This window comes from Vespa velutina, chromosome 22 (genome assembly GCF_912470025.1).
Source record: "Vespa velutina chromosome 22, iVesVel2.1, whole genome shotgun sequence".
Classification (NCBI taxonomy): domain Eukaryota; kingdom Metazoa; phylum Arthropoda; class Insecta; order Hymenoptera; family Vespidae; genus Vespa; species Vespa velutina.
The window spans coordinates 3,269,533-3,282,878 of NC_062209.1; the positions used below are offsets into that span (position 1 = coordinate 3,269,533).

Consider the following 13,346-nt stretch of genomic DNA (forward strand, 5'->3'; position numbering starts at 1 on the left):
ACGATCAAGAAGGCGCATAAGAGAAAGTACCGTCGAGGATATCGTCGTTCATTCTCTCCACTCGTCGATGTACGAAGACCCATAAGCGAGCTACATTAATCGAACATTTGTATGGGATCCGGTGCTTCGAGTTCCTTCCGGCTGACTTTACCGACAGGCACCACCCTATAGTCTTTCCTTCTCTCCCCCTCTTTTTTTTCTCTTTCTCATTCCCGCTTTATACGCCTTCCCAGGCGAGTTCTGCTACAGCATCGACTGCACGAGCGTCTCTTCCTCTTGGAATTCCCTTTACCTTCACCTCCCTTTCTCTCTCTCTTTCTCTATTTTACCTGCAAGCAAGGTCCTCCTTTTTTTTCCTTCACCATTCTCACGAGACGAAACGCCGGAACGTTACTTGCATGCCAAATCGAGGCTATTTTCAAGGAGATTCTGACCAAGACGACGATGTAGTATCTTCGAGGCAAAGAAGCGAATCCCTTTCGACGATATATAACTACACGTATCTACGTATGTACGTCATCCTTTTCAAAGACGATTTTCCTTTTTGCAACGAGAAATCCCATCAATGATTTGCATTCGTGCCTATTGCTTGACGAGATAAGCTCCATGCCGTTGTTATTGTTATGGGCATTTTTTCTTCTTCTTTTATTTTTTTTTTTTTTTTTTTTTTTTTTTTTTTTTTTTTTTTATTTATTTTTTTTTTTTTTACAAAGAAAGCTTTCATCGTCAAAGAGTAGATAGAAGTCTGCTATTTTGTAGCGAGATTAATCGCCACGTCGGACGGTCCTATTTCATGCGTCTTCTCGAAGCCAACGAGAGAAGAGGAGTCGCGCGCTGTTTCCTCGAAGGATGATGCTTCTTGCGGAGTTTCAAGATCGCGAGCGAGAGAGGGAGAAAGATTGTGAAAAGAGAGAGATAGAGATAGAGATAAATAGATAGATAGTGAGAGAGAGAGAGAGAGAGAGAGAGAGAGAGAGAGAGAGAGAGAAATAAAGAAAGAGATACACGGACAGATAGACAACTGCTGTGTAAAGTCGTCGTCGCTGCACATTCGTAACTTACTTCGTATGTAAAATGATGCTTTATCAAAGTATGCCGCCGCTTACGTATGTATTATTCGGCGGTATATTCCTTAAAGATGAGTTAAAATTTCAATATTTCGTACGTACGTATTCGCGGCTTGACGTAATTTCCATAAGCTAGATAAGCGGTGTTCTTCATCTCACGATAACGCCGATAACTAAGCGCAAGTGCGTTTAGATTTTCACTTCTTCCTGTATGATTAACTTTTGTTAAACGTGCACGATGAAACTTTGACGATATTTCCTTTCGTTCAGCGCGAGCAAAAAAAAAAAAAATAACTAAGACCAAACGGTGTTATTCGTTACCACGTAACTATTCTTTTAAATTCACATATTTTTATTCGACGAACGACGCGAACGAACGACGACTGTTCGTTTCGATATCTTCTCGTTATCTTATCTGTTAATGCGTTATGGAGACTTCAAGAAAATTAAGAATGGAACGATTGGACGAGCATGAGTCACGATCGTGGCGAGCTATGTAAACGTCATTACCTTGAAACTCGATGGACGTTATTATTAGTGCGAGTTTTTCCTTCGAGTAAAAAACGGTCTTTCTACGATAGAAAACGATGAACATTTTACTTAGAGATATTACGCGAAGGGATTCGAGTAATCATGCGCGATCTACGATATATACGATTTGTATGCACGCGCCTGCGTGCACATAGATACACATACGCACATAGATACATATACAATCATACTACGTCGTTTAGGAGAGCTACGATAATCTGGCAATTACACAACGCTCTCTCGAAGCCACAATCGTTGCCATGTAATGGAGGCGAGGAACACCGATGTGTTCCGGCATTACGAATGGGAGTACCGAAAGCTATTGTATTTCGCAAGGAGAGTTCCGTCCGTCCTCGCTCGATAGCGAAACGCGGCTGTCGTTTCGTGCTGGTCAAAGCTGTATACGCGTCTCGATCGCGTGTTTACGCGTTCACCATGTCGGTGCGTTATCGATCCGAACGGGATTACGCTTCGTCGGCTAATGTCAACCATCGGAATTCTAAGCTTATTCGGTACGACATAGATACTCGAATTCCAGATACGAGTATCTATATATAAACGCGAATTAAAACTTCGTTGGAAACCTTCTATGGTTATAAATATTTTTCATAATTAATCAACAATTTTTTCTTTACAATATTCACGAGCCCTGCGCTATCGCTTCGTTTTTATTACACGTTCTTGCTAACGGCGATAAAATAAGAACAAAAAAAGGCATTATGAATTATGTTACAGTACTGCGAATTGTTTTAATTAAAAAAAAAAAAAAAAAAAAAGAAAAAGCAAAAAGAAAAAAAACAAGAAGAAGGTAATATGAAGTAGGGTAAAACGTATAGAATAATAATATCCTATTGGATCTTTTTCTTCTTTCTCAATTAGCATACGATCTTCCGATGTAGGAATTCTGAAGGATAAATACTTTCGCGTGAACGTTATATGCGATCGTCTTGATCATCCGTTGAAACTCTCTAACGTGGAAATAAAATTTATAGAGAGAAAAAATAAGAAAGAAGAAAAAGAAAAGAAAAGAAAAAAAAAAGGAAGGACCGTCTTTGGTATCTATATATCATAGACAAGAAAGTTCGTTGCATTTTGAAGCTAGCGGGACGAGTTTAGATAGGTGCAGCTTAGCGGGTTGGTAAGTAGGTTGCCACAGGTAGCTCGTTCCTTATGTGTGTGTATTGGTTAAGTTGTACGCATACGTATCACATATGTACTTGTACGTATATATATATATATATATATATATATATATATATATATATATATATGTATGAACGAACGACACCGAAGAAAAGCACGAACATGGTTATGTCAGTAAGCTAGTGTAAGAGTATGGGTGAGACGGGTCTTGCACAACCGATGGTCACTGAGTTTTCTACGAATGCTTCGACGATGTACAAACAGATAGATAGAGAAGGCCTCGACCATCTCTCGACTCGGTTCCAATTTACTCCGATGTCTTCGAATGAACCCCATTTCCTTGATGCCCGATGGAAAAGCTTTCCTTTAACGTAGAAAGGGTCAAAGAGCTCTTGTAAATGCTACTCTCGTTCGTCCCTTGTCCCTCAAAATGAATGTCCTCCTGACGGTCGTCTTGGTCGTTGCGCGACCACTGCACCATCACATGGTTAGTATATAACTTCAATACCTCAGAAGAACGTCTTCTCTCCTCTAGTGAGTCTAACTAGGTCAAGAGCCACCTGCCATTAGATGCGTTACACTTTGTAATTATTCCGTATAACGTAGCTATAAACGCTCCTTTACGATGAGACATAGAGAACAAGAGAGAAGACGAGCTTGTCCTTTTGTTTATTATCCCTTTGGAATTATTATTGCTATAATTATATACAAGTTTATTCGAAATTAATTAGATCTATAATGACGGATTTTGAATGAAAATTCTAATAAGATGATAATGTTTTAGCTAAATTGAATATGTTCTTTATATATGTCGAGGATCTATTTAAGGGATCAAAAATAATATTCGAAGTACCTGTCAAAAATACTCTTTCGTTTCTTTTAACGAATTCATTTAAATTCCAAGGATACTTTTCGATATTGGTTGCGACAAAGAAGGCAGTGAGGGAAGAGAGAGGGAAGAAAAGTAGGAAAGTACCGTTTTCTAAGTCCGTAGAGATAAGTAAAACGGTCGAAACGTCGTCGACGCGAGGCAAAGACGGTGACTCGCGTATTCCTTACTCGTCTTTTCGAATGCTACGACGTGGGTTCGAACGTTCTTGCGTGTACGTACGACGTAGCGTACGTAGCGAAGTGCAAAGGGGTGAAAAGGTCAGCCATCTAGGAGCCTATTCGTCGTCTTTCCTATAGAATCGTTTCTTTCTGCGTTCTTCGTTTTTCTTCATGGCATAGAAAAAGAGAAACCGAGTCGAATGCGAGCCGAATCGAGCCGAGCCGAGCCGAGTCAAGGCGAAGCAGAGAAGACACTCATGATGCAACGACGAAACGTGAACTCGGTTTTATTGTAGTCTCTCTCTCTCTCTCTCTCTCTCTCTCTTTCACTTGGGCTATCCGATTTGTCCGTTTGAAATTCTGTTCCCGTGTTACTAGCAGCTCCCAATCGCTTCTATTCGCCGATTCTTACGAAACTTTCTTTCGTGACACATATATACCATATTATTCTTTGTCGTGTCTTCACAAACTTTTCTAGTTGTTTCAAAGTTATGAAGGAATGTTAGAGTCCATAAAAAGCAAAGAAAGATATAGAGAAAGATAGAGGTAGATAGGAGAGAGCCTAGGTGGAATAATTTCACTCTTCAGAGAATCAATTTGTCCGTATACATACACACACATATATATAAATAGACACACACACATATATATATATATATATATCACGAGCATATCCCACAGCTCGTGTGCCGGCCTTCTGTCAGATCGTATTTACGTTCGCGTGGCGTGGCAATATTGCGTAACCATTTCGCGGGGCATTGCATCGCTCGATGAAAACAAGCGTCTCGGTGTGGCACCAGCAACGTTCAAGGATAACCTGCTACACAAAGTTATGTCGAAAGGGACGATGCAGCTATTACCGGCTATGAAATGTATACCTGTGTCTACCTGTTCAGAGAGTAGAAAAAAAGGACATCTTGAAACGTCCGATCTCGTCGGCTTCGTATTATGAAATTGATGCCTGTAGTTTTCTTTTTTATTTCTCTTTTTGTCTTTTTTTTTTTCCCTCTCTTTTTTCTCTCTTTTTATTTTTTGTCTCATTCTTTTTGCTCTTCACAAGGAAGAAGATCGAAGGTGAAGGTAAAACATTGAATAAATATAAGGAAGGAGAAAAAAAAAGATGTGAAATTTTTCTCTCTTTGCCATTTATCTTCCATAGTAATCAAAGAAACAGCAAGACGTTCGAGGCCGAGCAAATTGAAATTTCGAGAGTGATATGAATTTTTTGTGTGCTCGAGGAAGCGTGATGTATGAATCTCGATCCGTCGTCCATGAGCTTTCTGAAAATCGTTCCCGTCGTGTTCGCGTTTCGCTTCGGACGTAACCAACGTCGACGTCGCGTCCGACATAGTTATATCGTACGAGAGAGAGAGAGAGAGGGGGGGGGGGGATAGAGTACAGAGTGCAGATCCCACAAATTCAAGGTATATTCGCTTGACCATGGCCGTGAAGTCGGGTCTGGCTGAGTTGAATGTTCGAAATGTCTAGCATTTGTTAAATGGGTCGATTAAATGGCCCCGAGAGTCATGACACATATGCACGCAAACAATCCTATATCTGGACGAGACGTAATCATTTTCTCTGTCGTCATCGTTACATTATTACATCGAAGATCGCTAAAATTCTTTCAATTAACGATGAGAAAATAAGGATTGTTAGGATGAAAGAAAAAAAAAAGAAGAAAAAGTAAAAGAAAGAAGCTAAGATTAGGCGTGAAACATTGGAATGTATTTCGAATCGAAGGCATACGTAATACACGTCACGTATCTAAAGCACAAATTCGCCATTATCGTTAGGCTGTTTCATGCCTCTTGCATTTATTATATTATACAACGTTCGTGCTAAAGTGCAAATGGGTGTTGTTGGGCGCAGTGGAAGAGAGAGAGAGAGAGAGAGAGAGATAGAGAACCATCGAGGAAGGTCGAGCAAAAGTGAACTCGTCACGGTCGAGTTGAAGCACGACTTCATTCACTCCTATTTCTATCTCCCTCCTCCTCCTTCTCTTCCTCTTTATCTCTCTTCCTTTCTTCCTCTCTCTCTCTCTCTCTCTCTCTCTCTCTCTCTCTCTCTCTCTCTCTCACTCTCTCTTTGTCTCTCATAATAACGACCTTCATTGATGAAATACTAATAATGATGGAAGAAATAAAAGGAATTGACAGAAAAACGACCGACAAGAGAAATTATCTAGTTCAATAGTATGAGTTAATAAATGAGATTGTTTTTACAACGTTTTGTCAAGATAAAAAGAGATCATAATCCGTTTATAATCTATGTTGTTTCTTTTTTTTTTTTTTTTTTTTTCTTTCTTTCTTTTTTGTTCCATGAGAAAGAAAACAAAGGGGAAATAAAAGAAATGTGCGATGTGCAACACTTTGAATGTAACGTCAAAAATACATAGGACGATAATTAACCATGGATAAAGAGGTATTAAAGAGCGGATAGAATAATGTTTCGTGGAACGTTCGATGTGAAAGATAATTATCAGTTAACTAAAGAGTTCGTATTTTTAGCGGCCCGTATCAGAGTGAATAGAGTTGTCAAGCGAAAAGGAAATAAGAAATCGTTAACTTTGTGGCAGCTTTATGACTCTGATATTTTAACCGTTTTATTTTAGTACATACAATATAGGAAGAAATTCGTGGAGCGTGAAAAATAGCCTATATTTTTAGAAGCATTGTTACGCAGAGAAAATGACATGGGGGAGAAAGCAGAACGTACAGGCTCTCGCGTGAAGGTGCGCACGTTTAAACACACATGTACATATATATACACGCACGCATGGTTCCTCATAACGTAGGCGCAAATTAGCAGAGAAGAGAAGCGGCACGTAACTATGAATATATGTGTCAGATGATAACGCTTCGAGTATCGAGGTGAGAAAACGATTAAACCGTGATTAGTATGAACCCGCAAAGTCCATTATGATTCTTACCGTCAGCATCATTCACGAGAATTACGCTAGAAAAAGATTCAGGTTTATTAGAGAACGTGCCCTATGTTATCGCACGGATTCACAGATTCTATTCTTTATTATTATTAGCACGTATGAAATTAGCATCCAAGGTCTCGCTCTCAACTCGTTTCTCAACATTCCATGGATATATTTTTTCTCTCGGTACGATTAAAGTTTTTTCGATTCAGCGAATAATTCCCCAATGGTTGATCGATCAATCGTGTTTCAAATCGAGCTATCCTCAGTTCCTCGCATTATTATACTCGTAACAAAGAGGAAATTCATTTGGCCTTTTTTTGTCTTTGATATAGAACGATGTCGTTCTACATTTTCGAGGAAAACACTATAGCAGATATCTGCCAAATGTCTGTGGTAACTGGTTCAACGTTATAGCTTACTAACTGGCAAATCGACTGGCCATTCGTCTTCTATACGCTTGCTGTTTGCGACCATTCACGCCACGCGGAGACAGTTATTTGGTATAGCTTCCTCTCGCCCTTTGTTTTCTATACGCGATAAAAGAAAGGAAAAATAATAATATATATATATATATATACACATATATGCATATACATATACATATATATATATATATATATATATATATATATATGTATTTATCTGTATATGAATGCATGCATGCAGGTACGCACGCACGTACGTAGGTAGATATATCGAAGAACGTACAAACGGTCGTGCATATTCTTTTGTCAGGATAGTTTCCAGAGAGGCGTGAAATCGTGAGTTTCGCCGTTTCATTGTTTTATCGTGGCTCAACGCGAGGTGCTGCAGTTGCTGGCATCGTACAATACAAGCCAGAGCTATGCGATGATGCTGTGGGCGAAAATTACGTTTGCGTAAAACGTCGTCGCTTGCGCGGATGAGAGAGATAGATGGATAGATGAAAGAGAGAGGGAGAGAGAGAGATAGAGAAAGGAGAGAGAGAGAGAGAGAGAGAGAGAAAAAGAGATAGTGCGACAACAGAGAGTGAGAGGAAAGAGAAGAAAAAGAGAGAGAGAGAGAGAGAGAGAGAGAGAGAGAGAGAGAGAAGGAAAGAAGAAAGAGACAACGACACGAGGCCAACGACCAGACGCGATCAGCTGGGACAGGGTCACATGCAAATCAAGAAGCAAGAGCCGTCTCCTCCCTGCCATGCCAATTCATTTCGCACATTACCTACGTAAAAGCGGAACCGCAAAGTCGGCCGTACCGAGTGCAGTTTTAACATTGACCTCGGTCCTTGGCACTAAATTCCTTCCTTCTCTCTTCCACCATATGTTCTTAATTCATGATACGAATCGTCTTCTATTTTTCCTCAAAGTTGCATTCGTTATGGGATTCGTGACGTTAATCGGACAACGACGCTCTGTCCGCCTTAGGACGGTGGTAAGCTTTATGACGTAAGCTGGATGCGGTTAATACCTACTGCTAACTAGTTTCTACTCCAAGCGCACCCACTCGATTCGTTTGTGTGTACGTACTTACTCCTTTGAGACAAGGGTTCATTAATTAGCCCTTTGGGGTTCTATCTGGAGTTGAATTTGATATTACACGTGTATATCTACTAATGAATTTGATTTAATATTTGAAATACGGATAAATTAGGTCGCATCGATAATAAATTTATTAAAACGAATTATTATCATGCGCTCTATCGCTAAAGAATGATAAAGTTATCAAAGATTCGATGATAGTATGCATTTAAAATAGCTATTATTTTTATGAAATCTTTTTTGCGGACGAACAAGGAGAAAGATCCGTTTCATTTATCGTCGAAGAACCGAAAATTGTGAAAGAAGGGCAATGTACGAGTGGATAGGGTCCACTGATATTAAATACCGGCTTCAAAACTGGTTTCACGGCAGGTCCACTGACACACTACCGCGTTCGTTGGCTGCCGTTCGTCGCTCGAGAAATTCAAACTTTCTCGCGATAGTTTAAAGTAACATTTTCTGCAAGGGAAAATACACGGTTTCGTGACAAGGAATACCTAGCGAAGTTACCTGCGTTACCCATTACGACTACGAATTAAGGAGAATGGTAACGGTGCTGGGCCAAAAATAATGACTCCACTCATAGTACAACTATGGTGGTACGGTGCTCACGGTGAAATTTAATTATTCAAATAGTTGGAAAATATGCATCCCCCATTGCATTGCAATTCGTTCGTTGCAATTTTATAAGAAACTCAATGGCATTTTGAATCTTTTCCTCGCTGAAAGTCTTTATATTCTTTTTTTGGGGGTAGGTCCTCGAACGAATACTAACGAAGAGACTAATGAAAATCGATTCGAAGAGCGACCGAACCGAGAGACGTGCAAATTTTTTATAAATTCAAACAGACGTATTGTTTATTCGTTCCTTTTACATGTACTTATTTCGGACGATTGCAAAAGAATGAACAACGAACGTATATATATACATATACATATATATATATATATATATATATATACACGTTCGTATTTATGCCGTTATGCAAGCCGAAACTAGCTAATGTATTCAAATTTATGATTCCTTTTTTTTTTTCTTTTTTATTTTCTCGTCGAGGAGAAACGTATCCTTTGGAAGTAGCTCGTCTTTTCGCACGATATTCGTTCGATCTTTCGGCGGCGGCAAGAGGAAAGAGGCCGCTCGAGAAAGTAAAAAAAGAAAAAGAAAAAAAGAAGGAAAAGGAATACGAATAAATTATCCGGACCGTTCGCACGAGATCGAACGAGGAGAATATTGCGTTTGAATCGATGATGTTAAGGTACACCTTAGAGGATACCTCGGCCGTGGACTCGAACGAGGGGAGGATCGTGAGGTTTGTTTCATGCGGAAAACATAGACGTAGATCTACGAGGAAACTCAAACTGCATTTCAGTAACTCCGATTACATAAGCGCTTTACTGGTTTGCTAATTGTCTTTCGGAATTGGTTGGTCCGTGTTCGCGCAATCACCGAAGAAATATCTTAGACGATGGGACGTTAATTACGCAATTTAGAGAATAAACTTAATGGAAGTCGTTGAATAGATTAAATTTTCTTGGTGAAAATCTTTTCACCAGAAAGTTATGGTCGTATGGGGTCGTCGTTTTACTTTACAAAAATGCAAGGATAGATCGTTTTAATAGAAGGAAAAAAAGCGACGGACAATAACAACGGAGAAGAATGTCGAGGGGAGGAACGCATAATGAACACACTTTCCAACATCCTTGACTTCCTTATAGGTAAGCACGCGGGATATTACGTAACGAGCCTTCGAGTTGTTAACGGAGGAGGAGTTAGAGACTCGACGACGAGGATAAGAGAAAGATGGTGTCGTAGGAAAAGGATACCAAGGTAGTCCGGATAAAATTTCGCAAATATTTTCCGATAAGAGATATCATCTTAACAGGTCCGTAATAATATCGAAGGATGACTTTGAGAAAATGTATAGAAAGGAAATAATAATTACGTAGAGTCCTTCTTATTACGTGTAAATACGCAAAATCATATTATAGTAATCGTGCCGATTTAATGATCCTATTATAACGATAGGGGAATCGTGCTTTTCTCTTTGTCAGAAAACGACAGAAACTTGGACAAAATCGTTGAGTTATCGCGATCTTCGTCTTTAACCGTGCTAGATAAGGGGAACAATGGAATCTTCTTATCCACCTTAGGTAATTTACCATATACAACTGGTACAAAGTCCGAATACGTGGTCAAGGTGGTCAGGTGATATGCGTTAATGGATTACGTAAATGACAATGGTTGTTGCTGATTATATGCAGCGCGTTTTTTTTTTTTTTTTTCCTTTTTTCTTTAACACGTTCGGTTGTGACAAAAAACGTACAGCTTCGTTTCGAGATAATTATCATTAATATCGGTTTTTCTCTATATCTTTTTAATTATTTCTTCTTATCTATTATGACCGATGATAAATAGAAACGATCGAATGAAGTCGAATGAAGGAACGATTGTCGCCATAATACACGTATTAGAGTCAACCTTGTCGAGTAACGTTCACTCGGAGGCAGGTTTTTTTCTCTTCTTCTTCTTCTACACTCCACGGTTACAGAGAGTTAGTGTTGATCTAACCTGTATTTGCAAAACGCATACCCACATACAAACGCACACAGGTACGAACATGAAAGTACACTCGTGGAGCTCGGACGAAAAACAGAGTAGAACTTTAGTAGCCTACTCATTAGCGTCGTTACGGTACCTCATGTCCTTTGCTTTGCGTTCCACTTTTTCGTTGCTTCTCCGATGCTATTCCCCTCTTTCCTTTCCGCGTCCTTGCAACCACTTTAGAAGTAGTCCACATTCGTATGAATACCTCTCTATGTTTTACGATGACACCGCAGAAATAATTTTTCTCTCTTTTTTTTCTTCTTTTGTCTGGCATTTTTTCTTCTTCTTATTCTTCTACTTCCTCTTTTATTTTTCTTCCTTGCACGAGCTATTCTAATAACAATCTCGCGTTAGCGATCTTTCGCATTTCCGTTTCACTCTCGACATGACCACAAGACGAGAGACTTTGTTGCGACGTTACGGCAAAGTTTCCAGACGCAAGAAGGTAATAAAGGAAAAAGGAATAAATTATATGGTCTGAATGCAATATGTCTGTATGTGGGTTAGTAATAGATAGAACTGTAAAGCAACGAAGCGCGCGATACATCTCACGATTCTCGAGTTTTAGATACATATATTCCAAGTTTCCAATATTGCGGTAGTTCTGATTATAGAACAGTTTGATAAGTAACTACTGGATTCGACATTAATCATCGTGGCTGCCGAGAATTTGATGAATAATTAAATATATACGGATCTTATTTAATCGTTAATTTGATATTTGTATTTGTAGATATAGGCGAATCGAAAAATAGAAGAGAAAATTCAATGATACGATTATAATTATCGTTTTTTCTTTTTACATTGTGGGAAAAGCGTGAAATTATTTATGTGATTTTAAACGTGAGATATAACATCTTCGGGATAAAAGCAAAGTTCATTTGTTCGTTTTTCGATTAGTACGACTCAGGAAAGTTTGATTACGAGCTTTAATTTAGGACGTCAATCGATACGTCACCTTCGACATGCTACAACGAACGCACGTTCGATCTCAATTATTCTATTTGCGCGTGAAACGTCGTATCACGTTATAGAATGGCCGTTATCATATGACACGCACTGGATATCGACCCACGCGGAATCACGGATTCCACACACAGTGTAAATGATATTTATCCGTACGCGTAATTAATTGTAGATTTATTTGCGTATGGTGGAAAGCGTATGTCCATACTAGTGTATCACGGGTACCACAAATTGAGCAGTCATCGACACACATAGGTATTTGTGTGTTTCTTCTGTTCCATTAACCCACAATGAGACAAATATGAGAGAGATCGCGTTGCGTTACGAGAACGATGTAAATACTCAAGGATGCGTTTAGTTTGTAATTTAGTTCGTCTGTATGTGAGGACAATACAATGACGATGGCATAAAGGCCATTGTTAATTCATTCGTAATAAATTTAAATGATACTTTATAAAAATCACACGAACGGCCTTTCAACTGTCTACGAGGATTTTGTAAGGTTGTTCTTTAAGTGCTTGTTATTTGCGAATTCGTTGTGTATCCATTCTACGTACACAGCAGTTAACGATCGATCGTCGATCGAATGTCACGAACGTTTCGCGTGCATACATATGTATATGTGATTGGTATTCGTGTACATACATATATAATTTCTAAACATATTTTCTCATCGTTGAATATGTAAGTCGCGAATAATCTTACATGTCTCGTAAAAAGCTTATCTTTTCCTTTGTTTTTTTTTTTTTTTCTTTCTTTCTTTTTTTTTTTTTTTTTTTTTTTTTTTTATATACATATAAGTCTATCATCAAGCGAGCATAGAGTTCAACTAACGCCCACCTGCGTTCAAGAGACTTGGAGAACTGTTAATTATATAGTAAATTAAAGAACTGGTACGTGCGCAAACGAACGTCCTTCGTTAAGAAAATGCATATTTTCTGAACGAAGTATTTTTAAATAGAAAATCGATGAACGAACAACTTTGAAATATTTTGTACGTGATAGATGGCATTCAATTTGTCCGGATCCTCTAATTTCGCTGGCTACAAATTATTCGCAGGTTACAAAGAGACCTTAGACGGACGTGAAGATGAAGCTTGTAACGAGCCGAGTAATTTCGAAGGAGAGTCAGGAATATTGACTGTTAGTGAACTTGCGTGTCCACGTGTCGAATATTGTGTGAGAGAGAGAGAGAGAGAGAGAGAGAGAGAGAGAGAGAGATGGACAGATAGAGATACCTTTATTTTATTAATAGTGATGGCTCAGACAGTATAAGCAGTGCCGTCATGTATATTTATGCAGGTACGACGTACTTATTCATTCTCTTCGACGTTTCGCGAACCGTTCTGACTATTCATAACGTCAGAGGACTTCGACAAGTTGGAGTCACCTTGCTACCACGCTGTCTCTCTTTCTTTCTCTCTCTCTCTCTCTCTCTCTCTCTCTCTCTCTCTCTCTCTCTCTCTATTTCGTCCAATGAATCGATTTTCCATCGACGATGAAAGATGAAAGGAGATCTCGTCGAAGCGAGAAGA

The 13,346-nt window shown here is 39.0% G+C and overlaps 1 protein-coding gene across 28 annotated transcripts in view; it reads right to left on the reverse strand.

Annotated features, from left to right (window-relative positions):
- The window catches only part of LOC124956596 (CUGBP Elav-like family member 1), a 222,556-nt gene that overhangs the window by 21,063 nt on the left and 188,147 nt on the right, over nt 1-13,346 (reverse strand). The gene's annotated exons all lie outside the window — the stretch shown is intronic.